Here is a 21,247-nt window from a genome sequence, read left to right as displayed (position 1 = left end):
ATGGAAGATTAGGGGGCTGAGGATTTAGTAGAGTGGTGGTGGACATGAAAGGCTCCTGGCCACAGAATGGCTTATGGAGAGACATGCACATCTTATTTTAAACATTTATTTTTTAATTTTAAAAAGATTCTTTTCAATTTTTTTAAACCAAGTTATGACGGGTACCTCAGTTTTTCTACTACATCTGTTGGACAAACAGCTGTACATAGAGCTGAAGACATATCCAATAGAGGCACTTTTCGGCCTGACAATAAAACATGGGGAGGAAAGAATTATTCAGGCAGCTGGAAAAGGGGAAGTACTCCACACCTATACAACATAAAACATATTTATGGCTCATTTGGCCAACTAGAAGCTAATCTAAAAGAGATGAGTTATGCCTTATGCAAGAAATAAAACCAGATGAAATGTGAGTGGAAAATTTGAATGAATGAGACCAAGGATAAGAGCCGCCCGACATAGAGCAGGAGGAATTCATCTCATTTTTTTGAATGGTACCATGCCTACTATGGCCAATTACAAGAGATTGGACAGCTGATTCATGACATGTTCATTTAAATTCAATGGCACTATGAATTCTCCTCTTTCTGTGTCAGCAGACCAGGGCGGACAAAACCGTGTGACTCACAGCCCATGATTTGCGACTGGATTTGTGGCAGAGACAGTTGGAAAAATACAACAGAAGTCAATCCCAGCAAAATAGATGGTTGATTTAATTAAAAACGCTCTTTTCCCATAGTTAATGTCTGCACAGATGCAATGCAACTGTATGCAGGATGGATTTAGAACAGCAGAAATCATGCTATTTTATTTAATTCAGGTGAACCTGGCTTCTATGGATATGTTGGCAGCACATTCTCCCTTTTTTAAAAGCTTCACCTGCCAAACATGTTGGGATTGCTTTCTTTGAATTTGTGCCTAATTTCATGTGTGTATTACATTGTTGGCCAGCATCAGTACTGTAAATCCAAAAACAATACAATCATGCAGCTGTTGATGCAGGAACATATATAATATACATGCTCCTCTGTGGGAGCTTTTTGCCGGATGATAAACTGCCCCTTTTTAAGCCCAACGTACAACATACACCAACTAAATAATGTCCATGAACACCAAACATCTGTTCCTGAGCTTATAACTTGTTTTGGGGTGTTTACGCCTGAGCCTGTTAAATACTTGACTTTACTTTAAAAATTCCATCTGCATCAACAAAATGAAATGGTGTTTTTGCAAATATGGGTTCACGGAGATAAATAAATCTTACTTTCAAGGTCCATTCTCTCAGCATTCTGCTCTCTCCAGTCATTCCTTTTTTTTTTCACTGTTTACTGCATGTGTTTTCTCCAACTACAGCCATTTAATTACTGCACAAAAGATGTGTATAATGTTGCTGTTATTTTGGTATAGTGGCGCTGTATGTGAACTATTTGCGGACCCTTGCCAGGACATTACAAATTCATGATCGGTTAAGTGGTGAAGCTACAACCTGGAAGGCTCCTTTCACCTCTTTACCACCTCCTCCTGAACAACCAGCCAAACAACATTATTGCTTAAGATTAACTGCCTGATTTATTCATTTTTTTGCCAAGTTCACTGCGGACTACATGTTTTACCTCTTAGCTAGGAAACCAGTTCACTGATTTCAACATGGATGCTTATTTTTTCAGGCCTTGCCCTGTCGCCTACTCTTACTGTCACAGACAGTTCCTGCTGACATGGTCTGTAATTGTATGCCAATCGCTAAAAATAGCTCAGTGACATCATTTATTATTATTTTGTTTTTATGAAGGGGAGCGGCCAAGATGGTTTGAATCCAGGAAAGCCCTTATCGTATCCCAAAGCATGTCCAAAGCAAATATAACAGGGAGGAGGCAGCTTCTTCCATACTTCAGAGGTTCAGGAAATCCACAAGCCATCTATTTAAATCGAAGCACTTGGGCTTTCTGACTTCCCTGTTCATTAGAATGAGGCGTTTTGTTTAGAGGCATGCTAGGGTTATGCGTTTTATTGCAAATTAAGATTTGATGCCATTGGGCGGGAATCCCAGTAGCTTGAATTGAGAGTATATCTGTGTTCAGAATCTCAGTGTGTGTGTGTCTCTGACTACATCCCATGAGTGTTTAAAAACTTAACATCATACCCGGTACAACAAATCTGTCAAGGCACAAGGTTACTGACTGATAGGGTGGTGTTTTAAGTGTTATACAGAATGGTAGTGTTTCTCATTAAGCCAGATCAGTGAGGATTTAACTCCGAACTGTGTTGTGCATGTGTTATCAGACTGCTACTGCTGGTATTAGGTTTGTTTCAGGAAGCAGCTAAAATGTGGTGGCATCTCCCAAAATACACACCGCAGGTTCCCCCTTAGCCAGTCTCTGCAGGAAAACTGCCACAGAAAAGTCGTCTATGGGGCAGGAGCGGTCAGCAAAGACACTTCCACTGACCGCACTTCACGCAGAAGCCGGAAAGGCCTAAAGAGTTATTTTACCCCGGCTTCTGTCATATTCAATCACAACGTACAAGCAAGGAACTTTTGTGTTCATTGCTCTGTTTGTGTTATTTGTTTGTTTGAATACACAAAATTAAATTACAATTTCAAATGCCAGAAGCTTTGAAAAGAAATAAACAAAAATACATTTGCTGCATGAGGTTTATTTACGTCGAATATTGACTGAAAGAACGGGAACATCAAAGACTGTTTCTCAAGCTTAATGAGAGCAAGTCGGTGTTGTCAAATTTCGCCTCCCCGACTCCATCATTACCACCATTAGAAACCTTGTAAAGCCATTTGCCGGGAAATCTGGAGGAATCTTTCTAGCAATCCTAGCTTTGATAAACAAATTAACTTCGGTAGTTGGTTCTTATTTATCCCTTTTTGGCTATTTACTGGGCTTTTTCTGTCCATTTGCATCTACTTGTCCAAAATGCTGTGGAAAAACGTTTTGGTGGCGAATTGAAAGAATAGAGACAATTGATCTCATGTTCTGGCTCCTCCTGAATGCTCTTCAGTGCGTCACAATTTAACTTAAAGATCTTGCTGGTCTGTGATGTTATGCTGTGTTTTTCACATAGAACTGAGCAAAAACCTTACTGCTCTACAGGTAATCATCATCATCATATCATCTAACACCCTCAGTTCTACAGAGCTTTTTGCTGCCTTTCAGTTCATTTTCGGTTCTTAACAACTTTGCTGTTTGGATTGAGTCTCACAGCTCAGAATAACCTAGGAATAACTCAGAATATGTTGCCTGCTCAAATGAGACGAGCGTGTGAACGAAGCAGAGCGTTAAACTACTAAAGTGCCAGATATCTCCAATCAGAGTTACTGGTGACGAAACAGGGCTAATATTTTGTTCTTGATTATTTGTTGTATTAGGTGCATTTATATGTTAATGCTTGTATTTGTGGTGTTTTGAATCATTGTGTTTTATTAAAATACCTGTTATTGAGTGGTGAAGCAATGAGTCTTGAAACCTTGCAATATGTTTTTATTTTAGCTCTTTTTTTAAAGGCAATTGCTCTTTTTTGATTGGATTGGTTAAATGCCTGAAATAAAGTATGTGGTTAACATAAGCTTTAACATTTTTAATGTTCTGTAAGTGATGTACAATATGCTGGTTAATGTTAAATCGTGAATTCAATCACACTAATTAATGTCAACTTTAACAATAGCCGCCTTTAACTTAGTAATCATGACTTGAGCTATACCACGGTGGTTTATTTCCCTGACGTTAGCTCTTAACTTCTGCCCATTTGAATTCCCGCCTTAATCGTTTTTTTTTTTAATATGTTTGTTAGTGAAACATTTATTTTTTTAACGCAATATGTTGGTTATAAAGTTTTCTTAGCCACAGAGCATATTTTTCTACGATTTTTCTAATGGAAATATCCCTTTCACTTTTTGTAATCTTATTTTATCTTTATATTTTTCCCTACACTACTCTACATACACTCTCTCTCTCACACACACACACACACACACACACACACACACACACACACACACCCCCCATCACACATCAGTGTCTGCAAGCTACAGTATATTGTGGAAGGAACCACAAAGGACCGTCGCAATACAAGACAAAGGTCAAAAACCAGAATAGCATACAAAAGCAGACCACACACTGATGGACCAGTACACTGAGCGATTTCAGGTTAAACATCACAGCTGATTGCAACAGCTTGACACAAATTATGAAGTCACGATTTCACACAGAGACAAGCGGGAGATGTAATCACTCATATACCAACACTTCAGTATAGTAGTAAGTATGGGATAGGTGTTGTATGTTCCAGAGAGTGGGGAAATAATCAGTTTATCACAGGCTTCTTGCATACCAGCAAGGTGTCATTAGGTATTAAACACACTTGATTAAGTACATACAATACTAATGCTGTTCCTTCTTTTGTGTCAAAGAACAGATAAAACAAAAGGACACCGCTCGCAGGACTTTGATCAGAGTTTTGGTGAATCAAATGTCTAACAGCAGGTGCAATGGTGCTGAATTATTTAGTTTTCAACAAACAGATGCTAAGAATGTGTGAAGAATGGCAACAATACAGCTTGATTAAAATACGATGGGTGTTTGGCAGCCAGATATGCATGCAGTAATGGGGCTAATGATATTCCATGTTTGATTAGACAGTCACACAAAGCATTGATCATTAAAGTTGATCAATGGAGTGTAACATACGAATGGACAGGATGGATACAATTAAACGCTTTTATCTTTATAAAGACAACAGTACTTTTGCAAACAGATTTACGATTGTATCTGCTTATAAAATAAATTGTTGCATTTAACTTTCACTTAACAATGAATTCCCATTATTTTTTTCCACTTTGGTATCTGAAGTGTGTTAATGTAATAAAATAGAGCCACAGATATTTCTAAACAAAAACACCTGTTTTTTAGAATATATCCAAATATATCTTTGTTTTAGTTATTTGTTTAACATGTTAATGTATGTTTCTGTGAAAGGTCTGCCAAGTAATCTTCCAAAGAAGCCTTATTTTTCACATGATTGGATGAAAACTTTTGTAATAGAAGTCAAACTTTATTCATTATTGTTTACAGTCCTGTCAAATAATAAATGACAATCAACCTTTTTGAGCACAAATGACATCCACAGTGTACATCTGTCAACATAACTTTCTTCTCTTTTCTTCCTCAAAATTGATAAAAGAGCTCCTCCTTGTGGATCGGAGCAGCAATAACACTTGTCTCATTTATTGGTTTCTGTATTTCTGTATTCCTACTTATTTATTGGCACAATTTATCCACCATTTTGCAGCTGCCTTAGGGCTGGAGGCAACACCAACCACAATGAGAGCCATTACATCCAACCAAATATATAACTTTCCACAACTCATTACAGCTAACACCAACATCATCATTATGCTTAAAATAATGACATGTGAATTATTTACTGGACACACAGAGGAGCAGCAGCAGTGTTATCATTAGCTATTATATGAGACAATCCCACCAGCTGCAGACACAATTGTACATTGCTGCTTATATCAGAACAGCGAAAGATGTTTTGCGAACATGTGGTCTCATCCAGAGAATAACCCTCGGAACAGGAAAACCGACAGCTTCCTCTGTCTTGATGCTGACTGTGCTGCATGTCAAAGAACAGCCTATGTGTGCGTTTGAGCGTGACATATCTGCTGAAGACGTTTCTTTTTTTTCCATTCTCTTCTGTGATGAGGGAATATGAAGAAGAATGTGAACACCTGTCCCTGAAATTATGGAGAATGCCAGTGAGCACAGAGCTGATTGTGTTCAAAGTGTGTGAGCTGTGATCCGTGTCCACCTTCCTTACTTGGCAGTCACGCACCATTTCCTGTGACCTTGCTCTATATGATTCTGTGTATTTCAAATAATCATCAGCATGTTTCATCTGCTCATTGTGTGAATATTTTTGTCGTATTTAATTAGCTGGAGTCCAACTTCGGTCCTCCAAGGTTCCCACCTTTTTTTAAATGCCGGACTACACAACCAAAAACACGCATACAAATCACTTTAATTGGTGTATTAAAAAAGCTACAAGCTGATGTTTGAAGTCCTAAAATCGTCAAATAAACTGTAAAAAATCGATGGCATTTGCACATTTTTGCACTAATTTAGTTCCAAAACTACCCCCCAAGTTCTAGATCTTGTGGTTGCTCAGCAGCTTTCTGGCGTTCATCATATCACTGCCGAGTTTTGGCTAATGGTTTCTATAATGGGCTTTATCATCTTCCAATAAGGCCTTATTGTGAGAGAACAAAGGTCGTTCAATACACTATATGGCCTTTCTTTTCATTCTCCGGTTATTAGATGGCCATTCAGAGCAGTCAGTGACCGAATGATTGTCGTCTTGACTGTGTGATCATAGTTTGAATAGCACATAATTATAGCTGTATCCTGCAGTGAAGGAAAAGGCAGCCCCACAGGGATTATGTAAAATGAAATTAAAAGTGTATAACCGTTTTAGAACAAACTTCAATATAGAGACATGGCAGAAATGTACTGATGACAGAATTAAAATGGTCAGTGTCAGACTTTTCACATAAACTAAATGTGCTTGAATTGCATGTCCTGTTCAGAACACATTTGGCCTCAAGAGGTAAGAAAACACATTATATACATAACCTATTATAATCATAATAATACATGTTATTTCTCCCCCTATTTATCTAAACGGTATGGACCCTATGGTTGGTCCATTGAAAACAAGCCCTCTGATTGGTCCATTGAAACAAACACTATGATGATCCCAATGGATGAATCCCTCCGATTGGGAGAGATGAAGCATTGCAAAAGCTCTCTGTTCAAACTAAGTAGGAAAAGAGAAGTAAGCGGTCCTGACAGCTTCTTCAAACCATTCAACTAAGGTAAACCATTACTAACAACACTATTCATTTGATTGGTCTATTGAAATTAATCAGATTAGTCATATGTGACGATTTATATCAAAAGTGGGTAACACTTTATATTAAGGTACATAAATTCACCATCAACAAGTTGTTAATTAAGATGCATATTAGCAGTATATTGGCTCTTTATTAATCATTATAAAACACTTATTAATGCCTTACTTTACATGTACATTCAGAGGTGTTCCTCAATAACCCTTTAATTAGTGCTTCTTTTTTGGAAGTAGGGAAGTTGTACATGAATTTTGGTCTTAATATGCTTTGCTCAATATGGGCCCGATAAGTAGTACCACAACAATAGTCATTCTCCCATAATAACACCAAACAAATATGGTCTATTCTTATGTAACAAGACATGAAACTACAAGTGTTTATTGTGTCAAAATAACTCAAAATTTGGTATTTCTAACTTAGAATATGCTCCCTATTTTAAAGTGCTTTGCATGACCTTAGGAACAAATATAAAGTCTGAAGCCTGTGAAAGGTAATTGCAGATGTCGTAGATAGCAAGTTGATAATTACACTCTCAGTCAAAAACTTTCACACTATTATTTATCTAGACAGCTCTGTCTGCTAGAAACACTGATAGAGAATATAGATTAATAATGATTCTTCCTCATTTAAAACAAGCAGAGGGATCAGCCACTCAGACAGGGTGTTTTGGTTAAGTCCCGCCTCTAGCTGCGATTGATTGACAGGTCATGTTGCCCTTGCGTCAGTGTGTGTGTGACAGATGGAGGAGAGAGATTCGTCGCCTGTGATGATCTGAGCAGAAAAATTGAATGAGCAATTAAAGTTAACAAAGTTAGCTAAAACAAATGTATCTACAAGCTACTAACACATTGAGGGAGACCGAAAGAAGAAGCAACCGGGAGCTTTGAAAGTCCCTCTTTTCTTCTCAACTATCTCTGTAAACTAGCAGAATTACGATAATGTTGCTAACGCTAGCCTGAGTCTCGCGGCATAGTGCATACTTTGTTGTCTGTACTTTCATTTGTGGTTATCATTGTCTATTTTCCTAGTGTGTTAAATACAGTTTTTTGCTAAGTGTTATATTTGTTCTGCGTCTTGACAGTTGAGCTACCAAGAGCAAGGTGATATTGATCTGTATGTTTAATATTTGCACATTTATATTTTTGTAAAATTGCTATTGAACATGTTATTGACCCTTTTCAAATGTATGGCATGGTTATGCCATGTTAATCTTGTCAAAAACACAATAATCCCTTTTCACCTATTGTGTAAATTCATGTAAGCATGTGAGAGCCAATTAAGCACACAGTCATATTTGGGGGAAATATTTATGTTGGCTTGACATATTACATGGTGCTAAATTTCATTTATACTATTATTTTTGTATAGTTTCGTATATAGTGATATAGGTGGATTATCTTAAGGTTATGTTTCTGTTTACTTCTTTTTGATGTAAAATGCTAGGTTTCCTATTTCCAACATGGTATTAGGGCCTTGAACGCAGCTTTCAGGACACATGGGCAAAAAGAGTTTTAGGAGCTATGCTAGGCTAGTTGGATGCTGGAAGTCTGCAAGATAGGATCGCAACAGGTTTTTGACCGTGTTTACTTTTACGTGTTATATCAAACTTCAAGTCGGTATTGGACCGAACGAGATGTATGTGTGGATGAAAATCACCTGCGGTGACGCTGTGTTTTATTTTGAATAAACCCTTGTTCAAGTTTACCTGCCTCCCGTGACTACATTGAGTCTTCACAAAAGGTTTGGAATTAATTGGAACACGAGTCAGAACCAAGATACATTGCAGATTAAGTGGCCTAGGAACTTTGGACAATATTAAAACGGCCACTACAATAAGTCAAAAACTTCCGATAAGGACGGACTGTTTGGGGATAACGTCGTCGAGGGAGCCGACTAATTACTGGAATCGTCGGAACGCGCACATGGCTGTACAGGAGCTGCCGCAGAAACCAAAGGACAATTTGGATTATTTAGTGCTTAAAGGACATTGACTGTAAGCCTCAACCATACTCTTCATGCTCAACTGTTGGAATATTAATTACTGGTCATATCAACCGTCAATGAGGTAATTCTGCGAGTGAATTGGAGCTGGATACGTCATGTCTGAGGAAAATGACCCCGGCAGCGCAGCTACGGATGACGCCCACAAGAGGGCAGTCAAACCAACAGAAAAGTCCGCGGAGGAGCGGTTGCATCACTTCATCAATGCAAGGAGAGGTAAATTAAGGCAACTAACTGCAAAATCAAACGAAATGGAGCAGTTAATGGACAATGGTTGTAACTTAGAGGAAGTTAAATCAAGGATTAAAGTTTTCAAAACCACCTTTGAGGAGTTTAAAGAATGTAACTGTTCAGTTACACTTCATCTTAAGGAAGATGAAAAGGTTGCAGACCAAGACAGCTGGTTTAAACCTAAAACAGACAAGTTACAGGACTTTATTCGAACAACTGATATGTGGATTAAGGATGCTGAACTTTGCAAAGAAAAGTCTAGAGCATGTGACGATGAGGTCACCCATATGGACAGTGTATCTGTGTTGACAAGTTCTAGTAGATCTGGCAGTGGACGCACCAGCTCATCATCTGCATCATCTACATCTGCTGCACGCTTAAGGGAAGAAGCAAAGCGAGCAGCTCTGGAGGTCAAGGCAGCTACGCTTAAGCAGAAGCAGGCCTTAGCATTAAAGGAGGCACAGCTACAGGCTGAGAAAGAGGACTTGGAAATTAATACTGCCTTAGCGGTGACTAATGTTAAAATTTATGAAGTATATGATGCCCAAGAAAAGGGTGCTGCAATGAACAAGTATGTGGATGCTGCACACACACTAGACACTCCTGTAAAGAAGGAAGACATCCAAGAACGAGTAGGATATGGACATCCACTCAACACACACAGGCATGAAAACCCATGGGAAAAAAGAGTTTTAGGAGCTATGCTAGGCTAGTTGGATGCTGGAAGTCTGCAATATAGGATCGCAACAAGGTTTTGACCGTGTTTACTGTTACGTGTTATATCAAACTTCAAGTCGGTATTGGACCGAACGAGATGTATTTGTGGATGAAAATCACCTGCGGTGACGCTGTATTTTATTTTGAATAAACCCTCGTTCAAGTTTACCTGCCTCCCGTGACTACATTGAGTCTTCACAAAAGGTTTGGAATTAATTGGAACACGAGTCAGAACCAAGATACATTGCAGACTAAGTGGCCTAGGAACTTTGGACAATATTAAAAACGGCCACTACAAAGCAGGTCACACAGTATGATCACAAACACATAAACATGGTGGAACATCTGTATTTTATTAAAAAGTACAGGCGTGTTCTCAGCCTTGGGAAACTTGTTTTGGGATGTGTTTGAACATCTTTCGAGTGGTTCATAAATAAGAGATATTTCAATGTGTGCTTACTTTGTTCATGCACTGTTGAGGTTCATTTCAGAAGTTGTGTGCTATAATGCATTTACAAAGTGTGAAGAGGAGGCAACTTTAGAATAGGGAACCTGTGCAGGTCAATGACAGTCAAACTACTAGCTTATTGGTTGTAAACAAGACTTCACTTTATAATGGGGAACACATTCTAAGTTATAAATACCTAATTATCAGTTATTTTGACACAATTAACACATGTAATTGTGTGGCCTGTTCCATACACAAGAATAGACCATATTTGTTTGGTGTTGTTATGGGAGAAGGACTATTCTTGCGGTACTACTTGCCGTATTAGGCCCATATTGAGCAAAGCATATTAAGACCAAAACTCATGTACAACAACTTCCTTACTTGCAATAAATAAGCACTAATTAAAGGGTTATTGAGGAACAATTCTTAATTAATGTCCTATTACATGTAGAGTAAGGCATTAATAAGTGTTTTATAATGAGTAATAAAGAGCCAATATACTGCTAATATGCATCTTAATTAACAACTAGTTGATGGTTAATTTGTGTACCTTAATATAAAGTGTTACCCAAAAGTCAATGTCCATGGAAAGTTATCAGTCATTATTTTGGATTTTTTTTTCTCAAATTAACAAACTAATCCTTGCCTTCCAAAATCAAATTGTAATGCAGAACTTAAGCATGATACTAGTTGCAATGATAATAAGTACAAAGTAAAGCTAAACTAAAACCTTACATTATGAGATTGTTTGTTTTTGTTTTTGCTTTTTTAAAAAAAAGGTTATTATGTTTGCTTTAAAACTTAGGGTCTTTATCTTTTAACCAGCCATTCATTTATAAATCTATCTCTAGTCTTATCATCATTATATCATATTCATGCCAGATTTCTGTCTGTCTAAATTTGGTCAGTACCGAAAACCTTGAACATGAATAAAAAACATTTTAATCTTTTTGTTATATTCAATGCTTTTACTGTGGCATGCTGGCCATTTTGCCCATTAACCTTGACAAAAGAAGTAATTGTAGCTCAAATGATCATTCCCCAAATGTCACATGCATGCTAAGGGTGAAAGCCTAAGAATTTTTATAGGTCCACACTAATTTATCGTCTTGACGATACCTACTGGCATCAAGAATTCATCAAGCATCATCTGACGCACATTATCCAATTTAAATATAGATTACATTGTGTGGTCCACACTTGGTTATTGTGAGTGTTAAGGCTACTTTTACAAAATAGGATATCTTCGCAACTCTTTTCAGTTACTGATAGGTATCATGATTGACCTCTCCTTCTACACATTTACTGAATTGTGTAGTTGTAGGAAAATGCACGTCACACACTTGTCAAAGTACTGGCTCATGATCCATGAGCTGAACGGAGATTTATCTTAGTTGCATGTTTTGATGAAGCTTGCAGTAGTGCTGACTTATCCTTTTCTTCTTTGTTTCAACCCAATGCCTCATCACTCTTAAAGAAGTAAAGCTCACCCCACCATCAGTATCTGACTCCAGCTGGATTACATGAAAGCTGCTTCCTCAGGCTACGCGCTCTGAGTATTTCTGTCCCAGCATCAGCAAATGCATGGCAGGGTCCGGCCTTCCTTCAGAACAGTTCAGTTATGTGGGATCCTGTAGGGTCAGTCCCAAATTTACTTGGACCTGTCTCAGCCACACAGCAGTGGGTTGTCAGGCAGCCAGAGCTATGCTGGAGTCTCTTTATTATGGAATTCATGTTTTTCCTTCTGGCACTTACCTAGTAAAACCGTCCGGAAAATACTTGTCAACAACAAAAGGTTTAGCTCTTAATGTCTTTTTTAAGCATATTATTCAGAATGTTATAGTCACACACTTTCATCCATTGATGTTTTTACCACGGGATGTTGATAGTTGTGTCTTTGTTAATGTGTCACATGCTTGTTGCTTCCTTTTCAGGATAATCTTTCCATTTCGAACAGATGAGGAAGCTACTCAATAGCTGAACTTAATAGCCAACCACTCAGCTCATACAGACAGTCTAGAAATTACATTCACATAAAATGAATGGTGCTGCCGCAACATATTGTACAGGAATTTGAATTTTTTAACTCATTCGTTCAGCTCAACATGCATTGTGTAGTGTGTTGTGTATCGTGCACAATGGTGTAGAGCAGGGGTTTTCTATCTTTTTCAGGACAAGGACCCAAAAACTGATTAAGTGATGGAGCGGGGACCCCCTACTATACTGTATATATTGTATAAAATTGTGTTTTATATTAACCGCGCCTAGTGCCATGTACACTTGGTGGTCTAATCAACCAAACGTTTTGCAACCCCCCTTGCGTACCTCCGAGACACCCTAGGGGTTGCGGACCCCCTGTTGAAGACCTCTGGTGTAGAAAGAATCCTGAAAACACATGACCACTCCCTCAATTCATACAGTATGTCCTTACTTGTATTAGACTCTAAGTCTCTCTTTATGCTGTCAGTTATTTCATAATCTTCGTTATCTTGGGGTCAAGTTGAAATGACCTGCTGAGGACTGGCTAAGTCGGTTTCATACTTTTCATCTTCAGACTGCATTATATTCAGATTTATTACAGATACATGGATAGATTTCAAATTTCTGAATACCTAGAAAAGAAATCTAAAAAAATCTAAATCAGTCAAAAATGCTTAACAAGAGACAAATAAGATTAGAACAACATTACAATTAAATCAATTGAGACTGATAAAAGCCAAGAGAATAATTAAATATAAAGACATAAATACATTATAGATGATCCAGTAACAACATTCCCACCCACAGGCCATTTAAGTAATGAGTTCCCTCTATTCCCATTTCAACTGATGAAATGCTATGGTAATAGCAAAATCTGTTTTACGCATCAGAAGTAAAACCTTTCATTAATGTGAATGGTCTCTTTCACAGTGTTATTGATGTTTAAACCTGCAGGCAGCATTTCATTGCTGTCACTGTTCCAGGTGGCACTGAGTCTCACTACCTCATTTACACCCTCATCATGTTTTACAAGCTTTTCATATATTTCTAAATGCAACATCTTAATCTGCAAAGTTACTAGTGCCTACATCATCAGATAAAGATAATACTTGGAATTGAAAACGACTTTTGCAATAAATAAAAGTGGTAACGATGAAGTTGTACTTAAGTACAACACTTGGCAGCGTTCACCTTTGGGGAAATATAAAAATACCATATTGCATACTTTCAATATATGACCCCTTCAAAAAAGCAATCCTTTTCTTTGAGTTTTTATGAATGTTAGCACTCATAACCTCAGAAATATCGGTTATGGAAACACTTAATCAGACATGAACCCTCTTGGTTGCAGTGGCATTTGTTTTTTCAAGCTAGACTTTAAAGAAAGCTACCAGTAGAGACACTAAATGTTCCCTTTGTGCTGCAATCAGCAACACAATCTGACAAAAACAACTACAAGTTAAAGTCTCTGCAGCAAATTAACTCTGTTCTGACGGATATAACTTCTAGCTCCTATAGGCTCGGTCTTTATCTTCCCTGCGAGCTGCGCAGCTGCACTTTGTCAGTCTTTATCATTTTGTCAGGCAGGGCTGCTGGCTCAAAGATGCACGGATAAACCTTCATGTTTATGTCCTCCTGGCTAGTGCTGCGGCTGGCTGTCTAGAAGTCTGAGCTCCACCTGCAGTTACTCATGTGAATCCTCTTGTAATTGTGTCTTGTTGTTCCTCTGTAGTCCAGACTGCAGAAGATCAGTTTCAGCTGTTGTCACCTCTTGGTCTTTCTCAATTGTTCTCAAGCTTTTCAACCCAAGTGTTATCCTGACAGTGTTTTCTTGGAGGTAAGGCAGCTAGAAAGAGTTTTTAAACTTACGGTACAGCTGCCGGACTCCATATCTGCTACCACTTACCTCACATTCACATTCTGTCAGTAAATACTTGTTCTGGGGCTCTGCCTGGATTAAGTGAAACATGTTTTAACTGATGGGAAAGATGGTTAGTGTCCTGATCTGTATTACTTACTTAATCAATTTTGAAGCCCAGCGAAATGTTCAGCATTGTAACTATTCACTTTGAAAATGAAGCTTTATATTACAGAGCATGTATCTCTGCTTGTGTTTTATACATAACATCAGCAGTATGCTGATAATTCTGCTGTCGCTGCAGCATTTTGTTTATCCAGGTCAGGCAGCAGCTGCGAAGAAAACACTAAAGATGCCTCACTGCCTACTTGAAATGGTTCAGCCTTTTTGTGAATAAATACAAACAAGCAAAATGAAGTATCAATATAATGCACACCCCAATGCATTTTGGGACCTATTTTGTTGTCGACTTACTGTGTTATATCCTACAACAGTGAAATATTGCTGCTGTGGTCAGTCAAGACATTGCCTGCAATTTACTAAGCGACCTGAAGATGGAAGTCAAAATCCACCAGTGAGTTTAAATAGCAGCCTGCCATAGTTATTGCCTTTCTTAATCCTTTCACTGCAGACAATTCAGTTTGTATTCTTGTAGTACTTCACTGTTTTCTCCATTCTAGAGTGGTGGATTAAGGACACCCACCCATAGGATGGCACATAAATGTGAACTCCATTACAATTGCTAGATAAACAGGAGTGTACTGATACATTTTCTCCTTTTGGCTCAAACAACAGCACCACAGAGAGGGACACCTCATTCAGTGAGAATTGTGTGCTCAAATCAATATAGTATACATTCTTGAATTCAATCTCTCCATTTGTCGGGTTTTGGACAATTTCAGTGATTTTTCTGTAGTGGGACGGAGAGAAATCTTTCTGTCTCTGCTTTTTACATTATGAACTGAAACTACATGTTTATGATTTAATATGCAAATTGTAACCCTGGTAGCTCAGGAAATACAGGGAATAAACAATAAGCGGTTACATTTTTTTCCAACTATGCAATACATATTTAGTTAAGTTCAAAACCATTTGAAGAATGCATGATGCAATAAATACTTTGTAAACCATGTGCCACCTATCTCCTTTATAGGCTCTATGGTAAAACTAGCAAGCATTTCAGAACAATGGTGTTCATTAACACTAACTCACCTATATTGCCCTAAATGTGTCCTGTATAGTCATCCTTTACAGACCAGACCGACTCCAGCGAGAGCAAAAAGCGAGCTCAAGGGTGAAAATCCTCCCCGGAAATTGACCTTTAATGATAAAAAAACAATTGAAACATGGAACACACAAATAATCGAACATAAAGCCTTGGGGTTTCCACATGGCAAAGATGCTGATCTTACAGAAACTACAAATCTATGTTTATAGATCTGCAAATAAATAGATTCTGTGCCTGGAGCTATGGCACATTAGCACAGTAACTATCAAGCTACTCGTAGCAAAAGACCATCTCTGTATTCTTTCCAAGGCCAGAAGAGAGGAAATAAATGTTTATTGGAAAACTGCCAACTGTTTTTATACCTTAGTGGAACAATGCAACCATATAATGGCTCTTAAACATTTACTGTTTTACCCTTTTGGTGATCTTGACACTGTTGAAGTACATCTACACTGTTTGATGCTGACCTATGACAGTTAAATGCTATCAACATGCTGTACCCTGGCCTTGAATGGAAACATATACTTGTTGAAGTAGAATCTATATTATCCAGCAATTATCCTGCATATCCCTCCTACGCTTGAGAAAACGCATATAAAACAAACTGTATTCCATCTGTTTTCTGAATCCTTCCATTCCCCATCCAAGATTATCTGTCCAAATTTGTTATACTTATGTTATCATTCCATTTTTAGCACTTTTCCACTTCCTCAAAATTAGATGCATGGAATACTGCTGATGTAAGACTTAGACTTATTCTGCTGTGAGTTGCTCTTAGTAAGATTATCAACTAAAGCTCTAAAATGTAAAGTATAATCAGCACTTAATTATACATAATTAACTTAATTAATAATAGTCTTCTTAGAACAATCACATGGGTGAATAATTTGTGAGCTGTTAAGCAGTTTTTGCCTTCCCTCAGAGGATTCTGGGTAAGTAGCTCAATGACTCACAAGCCCACAGAATCACAATAAACTGAGGCACAATCCCACACAAATGCTCGTCTCCAGTGGCAACAACACCAGGGTTTAAGGCCAAGGCTCTTGCTGGAACATTACAATGCATTGGGGTGAACATAGCTCCAGTACAATGACTGTGGTTGTCCTTGCTTGTTTGGATTGTGTTGGCTTTGAAAAGACCTGTGTTGTGTCATTAAAGTCATACAAATCCATAGCTGCTCTGCCTGTAAACATCAATGTTGTGCCGATGTCTTATTGCTGAAAGAAAACTTGGTCCTGGGATCTTTTTAACAGCTCCATGTGTGTGTCCTGGCATCTTGCCTCTGATTGTGGGTGTCTGCTGTTGCTTGTGAGGTCAGATTGCCATATTTAGCTGCAGTTATTAACACTGATCTGATGGGACTGTTGACTCACAGAAGAGGTCTTCTTGTGTCTTCATGCCCAAAAATATCTGGAAGTGTACAACCCCAAACAAACAAACCCCTATATTATTAAGGGGCTTTGTACCTCAATACTGTTGGCAATCCCCTCAGTAGCCATTTGGGGTGAAGTGTCTTGCCCAAGGACACAGCGACATGCTGACTACAGTGGGTATCAAGGTGAGATGGTCTGAAGATGAGCCACTAACCCACTGAACCCCAGTCTCCTATTTCACTGTTGATGGCAATTAACAAGTTAATGTGTAAATGTATCCAATCTGACACTTGACACTAAAATAAGACAGTTATTGTTCAAACAGACCGTTCTATTTCTGTGTGCATTCATGGACTGGTAGGATTAAAAGCATTAAAGAAGAACATTTCTATCAATATGTATAATATAATGTAGAGCCTTTACTGTCAGAAGGACAATGAAAAAGATGATCATGATGAAACATGACAGCTTATAGACTGCAGCAATATGCCTATGAAAACAAATTGGAGCTTTCATGTTTTATAATATAGAACAGCATAAAAATAACTTTCAAAAAAGCACAGCTCTTGGTGCTCTGGTAGCCAGAGTGCACTGCTGTTCCAAGAACGAGCTGCAATGAATAACCAAATGAGAAGGGTACTATAGGCGCCCTGAATTTACGAACAGTCCAAATTGTGCCATATGCCCTCTGTCGCTCGGAGTGACTATTTAGGAATTCACCCAACATTAATTTACAAGTTGAGAAAACAAAACTTTGTGTCCTCCCTAATGTAGCATTAGCAGCCTTCTCCCTTGGGACTACCACGCATATAATTAATCTGCCTTGACAAGAAACTTGTTGAAATAAATTCAGTATAGTTCTGTTATTCTTTCTCTTGCTGATTAAAAAGAGCTTGGAAGCCCCCCTCATTATTTAATCTTAAAAGTCCAGTTGCTGTCAAGTTGATGGATGAATAATCTTTTTGAATCGACTTCACAGATTTGGTGTATCTAGCATTATAATGAACTACAGTAACGATTGCTCGTTGTCCTTAGTATTGCTGATATGCTATCATCTGTGCTCTGCCGATCTGACCTCTGCTCCGACCCTTCCGCCCTTGAGCATTGGGGGCTCTGCAGGTCATTTGTTACAAGCACACACAGATCGCTTCAATCATGATCGGTGCTGTACAAAGCCGGCAAGTTCTTCTAAAATTACCTTAGGTCTTACAGACCCAACAGAAAACATAGCTGCAAAGTCTAATAGACAGAAAATGTATCGCCATCTTGCGGTTTTCCGGCTTCATGCTTCTCTCTGTTTTATTCAGACTAATCTGAAAATAATTTGGTTTGGACTGGAAAAAATACATTTAAAGACACCACCTTTATAGGCTGATGGATCGATTAGTCTGACAAAGGAACAGGTCAGATTACTTGTTAAACAACTGTTTCCATCTAGGTTCAATGGGATACTAATATCATTTGGATTGTGAGTAAAACTTCAAATTATGAACTAGTTCAACGTCTTGCACCCTACAGTATAATTACTTTCTCCTTTTAGCATCAACTAAACTTCTATAAGAACTGGTGTTGAACAAGACTACAGTATGATTAATCTGTTATTCCAACACTCATAAGGAAATATGATAATGGCTGGTCTTTAACATTTGCTTAAAATGAATAAATTATAGGTACTTTTAACACATTCTCCCCTTAAATTCAGCCTGACATTTGGATATTTCAGCATTGACAGTTTTTTACTGACTTCCTGTAAGGTTTAAGGCATCTACAGGCCAGTATGTTTTGGTGTTTCGTGTGTCTTACATACATGATTTATTTCTCACTTTGTGTCCATTGCTTTGTTTTAGCTGATTCAGTTCATTTTGATATTAATTTGACTCAAATCTCTTTTTTTTTTATTGCACATCGAAGTGAATCACCGTCTTGCTTAAAATACTTGCTGGCTAATAAATGAATTGCATTGTTGTTGATGTTTCATCTGAACAGATGTCTCTCATGTTTGCTTTACTAACTCCTCTTCATCTAAACCTAACTCCTGCTGACCAACAACATCTGTAATATTTGTGCTTGCGGACGTTAGGGCTGTTTTTTCCAGAATCTCTTTTCATTGGTTCTGAACCGTTCGAGACGCGGTGTTCAGAGTATATTTCAGCACAGGTTCTGTGAAAGCACATTCCCATACCCCTGCTCTGAGAGAATGGAGCAGCTGAAAGGGAAGAGCCTTAAGCTTTACCTTTGCTGCCAGACTTTTCTCTTTCCTGGTTTTGTCTTTCCTTTTTGGCACAAAATGTTGTATGGATTTTGAGAATGGAAATGTATCCAAGGGAATGTTGGATTTTTTTTCTCTTTCTCTCAGTGAAAACATACATAATAGACTATGGAGATTTCAGTGTTTGCTAACTCATCTTCTTGAGCTTAATATGCATGCAGAGGAAAAGCAGGTAAGGAACGAGAGGCATCTTTGCAGAAAACAAACAATCGTCAAAGCAGCACTGTTGCTGACAGGCCATTATTTAAGCTTGCTCTGAACCAGGATATCTTAATTTACTCAGGCAACTGCCAGTCAATATCACTGTCCTTGAATATGTTATTGCAGAAGAGCGGACACGTTGCCTGCTGGGACTGTTTTAGCCTGAAGGTAAAAAGAAGGGCTTGTGACCAGAAGGTAGGAAAATAAGTTTCGGGACAAGAGAAATGTGGATGAACACAGCAATTGAGTTGTGCAATCCCTCAAGAGCCAATATAAGTGCTCTTTAGCAAGGCACTTAACCCAGTTTGCCAAGTGCAGCTACTTAGTTTAAAATGGTATTGACTACATGTGTCAGTTCCATTGGTGGATGTGCTTTAAATGTATAAATGGGAGGCAGGATGATGGGTAAACTGAAGCATCTTCTGTAAAGCACAATGCAAAAGCCTTCCATGGAAAAATAAAGGGTTTTAAAGGGAACAAAACAGATCTAGTCACGGTCCTTTTATACTGGATCCAGCTAAAGAATAGACTGTATGGCTTCAAAGCACCATATGCCGTGCCACTGCCTACTATATTTTGACAGCTTCTATGATAGCTTTGCATTTTCCTTATTTTAAAAGAATTTTCATAAAGCCCTGCGAACACACATTCACAGTCCTATTCTTGTGAAAACTCTTACTGATATTATTAATTCTATAGCACCTAACACCAAACCTACATACTAGTGTTAGGCAATAGCACATTCTGCAGCTCAAGGTATTTATACTTATAATATATATTTCTAAGATAATCATTTTACATGAGATAATAATCATATGTAACACATTAAAACATGATCAATGTGTACATGCCTACCCCTAAACCCTAACTCTAACCCCAACCTACAAACTCGTGGTTTTTCTTATAAACCATAGAATAGCAATCTCACACAAATATAAACACTGTAATACTTCAAACCAAATATCATACACTAATTAACTGTTTACAACTGAAGTAAGTCCTTCAAAACCTGTGGCAGATGGGCCTGACATAATTCTGACCTCCAAAACAAAACTACCATTATTCGATCCTGCAGTGACGACAGTAGGGATACAAAGCCCATATAGTTACTAAACTTTTTAGGTTAAATGTTGAAAATTGCATGCACCACATTTGTGTTGCATCACTCCCTGGATGTTCATGGAGTCTTGCTTTGCTTCCAGCCATTAACAAAAGATTGGAGGAAGTGCGAAGAAGCCTTACGGATCCCTTCACCAGCCTTTTCATTTTGTTTAGTTCATGCAACACACTTAAGTGGAATACTGCAGTCCTAAGCATAGCTCGGATTGTGGGGAACCAAGTGTAATTGCTGAACATCAGTCGTGATTTTGTGCATTATGTAAATATAAAGGAATTAGCATGTTCAATGCTAAGCTGGCAAGGCGATATGGGATTTTTTCTGTAGGCAAAACTGCTTGAAGGACTGAAAACATGCAAAGAAAGAATTCCCATATATTTCCCACAAAAAATGTTCCTGTCAATGCAGTGTTCAACATCTAAACAGTGCTTTGACACAACTAAATCAAAGCAGCCCATTTAGGCATGATCAAAATTCAAATGAGGCATTCGTAAACAAAATATACAAATCAATTGATGTGACGTTCAAGCTTAGCTATGGGGATTTATCCAAATGTAATCTTGCATAATATCAGCCATTCACGCCCGTTTTATGGTAATTATTCTTCATTATGATAAGATGCTCAACAGGTTGGCTCGGAGCTCTGGGACTACAAGTTTCTGGCTGATGTGCTACATGATTGAGACAGATTACTGAGGTCCGTCGAGAATTCTCCCCGGTAACCAAGGCATGCCTCGGTCTAGCAGACTCATTACAACTGGTCACCATGGGCTTCCATGCATGAACTTGTAATTAGACCGACTAAATGGGTGAGGATGTTGAGGTACAGAAAATGGGATACTGCTATGGCACAATAGGCTCGAAACTCTATTAATCCTATAATGGAAATCATTTATCATGCC

This window comes from Eleginops maclovinus, chromosome 4 (assembly GCF_036324505.1).
Source record: "Eleginops maclovinus isolate JMC-PN-2008 ecotype Puerto Natales chromosome 4, JC_Emac_rtc_rv5, whole genome shotgun sequence".
Lineage (NCBI taxonomy): Eukaryota > Metazoa > Chordata > Actinopteri > Perciformes > Eleginopidae > Eleginops > Eleginops maclovinus.
This window is presented reverse-complemented; position numbering follows the sequence as displayed.